Here is a 1513-nt window from a genome sequence, read left to right on the forward strand (position 1 = left end):
TGCCCAGTATTTCCGTAAAACTTCGGACCAGTTCCAAAAGTAAAGCCTCATAGCACAACCCTGAACGAACACCTCTCTTGTCTCCCCCTCCACTCCTTCCTCCCCTAGACACAGTACAGCAAGGTGAAATGCCAACACATGCAAGTGGGTAGCACTGACTGAATGGGATCTGACTGTCAGTCTTGCTGTCGGGATCTCAGTTACCCTACCCAGTGCACTACTGTATCAGTTCTGGAGGTAGTGACAGACCACTAGTGAGTGCAGATAACAGAAAAGCTCACTAACCTCTGGCCAAATGCAAGGGATTATACAGGAATCAGTTTAAGTATAAAGGAGCAGGGGGAGGGGCGTGGAAATCAGAGGTAGTTGGAAAAAGGCAATGGCACTCAAAGAGCTTTCCATGATTAACTCTTGTCTATATAAAAAAAACTCTCTCTTAGCAATAAGAGAGGGTGAGGAGACAGTGCGTGCATTTGAACAGCTGAAGCCACAAACACACAGCTGATCTCGAGAGAGACTGCTGACAGGTTTGGGGTAGCTGCCCTGCTTGCCGTCACACATTGCCAGAAAAAAGGCCGCTCGTACCTATCAAGGAATGTTTGCAGAGTTATTTTCTTCTCATTCCTTAGCCCTGCCCATGCCTCCAACACTCGTAAAAAATTTTAAGCCAATACCTTGAGCCAACAAGGTTAAGCGAAAGGTTTGTTGACCAAACAGCTAGCAGCTCCCCAACCCAGTCATAAGCAGTGTGAAGGCAACAGTAGAGTGACTCACAAACCATTTCAACCTCTGCCAGGTTGAGGAGCCCAATGCAGAGGGCAGAAACTTGGGCATGCGCAAGGAGCAAGGGAGCCACAGTGCATTTTTCCCAGATCATAGGCCCTGTGGCTGCTTGTTCTCACAATCAGCAACATCCCTTCCTCCACAGTTCAGTTCCCCGCTCTGCTCTTTCCCCTCTCATCCCCAGAGACCAGTATGCTGGCGGCAGCTGCCGCCTGAAGGTCTTCCGAACAGTGCTCTCAGAAGCGAAGACGAGGGGCCTTCATAGAACAGGATGTCAGGCTATTTCACTTGGCTGGCGGTGCTTTACACTCAGCAGAGCAGACCCAGTGCAAGAGTCAATAAAAAGGGCTTCCCCATTAGGCTTATGATTGCTAGCATTCTTCATCTAAGAAGAAAGGCACCAGCCCTGGGTTGCTCGACTCAGAATATTGCACCCTCCACAAAGGCATTTGCAGAAGTTCATAGAATCACCAGTTAGGATGGTGGAGGAAACTCCCAGCGACTCCCCTAACCCATTTCCCCATAAATACAAGAGTGCTCTACAGAAGGAATTTTTTCTTTTTCTGGTTTCCTTTTTAGTCCCCCATATACTGAATGTCTATTCCTCCTACCTGCACAAGCACAGGAGTACTCTCGGCAGGCAGACATGTAACTGCTTGACACGATGCATTCTCAAGGATGTGAAGGAGGAGAAAGTCACACTGCTGTGCATTCCTGTTTGCAGAGCAGG

General features: G+C 48.6%; 1 protein-coding gene across 1 annotated transcript in view; it reads right to left on the bottom strand.

The window, feature by feature from the left end:
• STK10 (serine/threonine kinase 10) overlaps positions 1–1513 on the bottom strand; it is a 77033-nt gene that overhangs the window by 59507 nt on the left and 16013 nt on the right. The gene's annotated exons all lie outside the window — the stretch shown is intronic.

Source organism: Alligator sinensis, unplaced genomic scaffold (assembly GCF_000455745.1).
Source record: "Alligator sinensis unplaced genomic scaffold, ASM45574v1 scaffold360_3, whole genome shotgun sequence".
NCBI lineage: Eukaryota > Metazoa > Chordata > Crocodylia > Alligatoridae > Alligator > Alligator sinensis.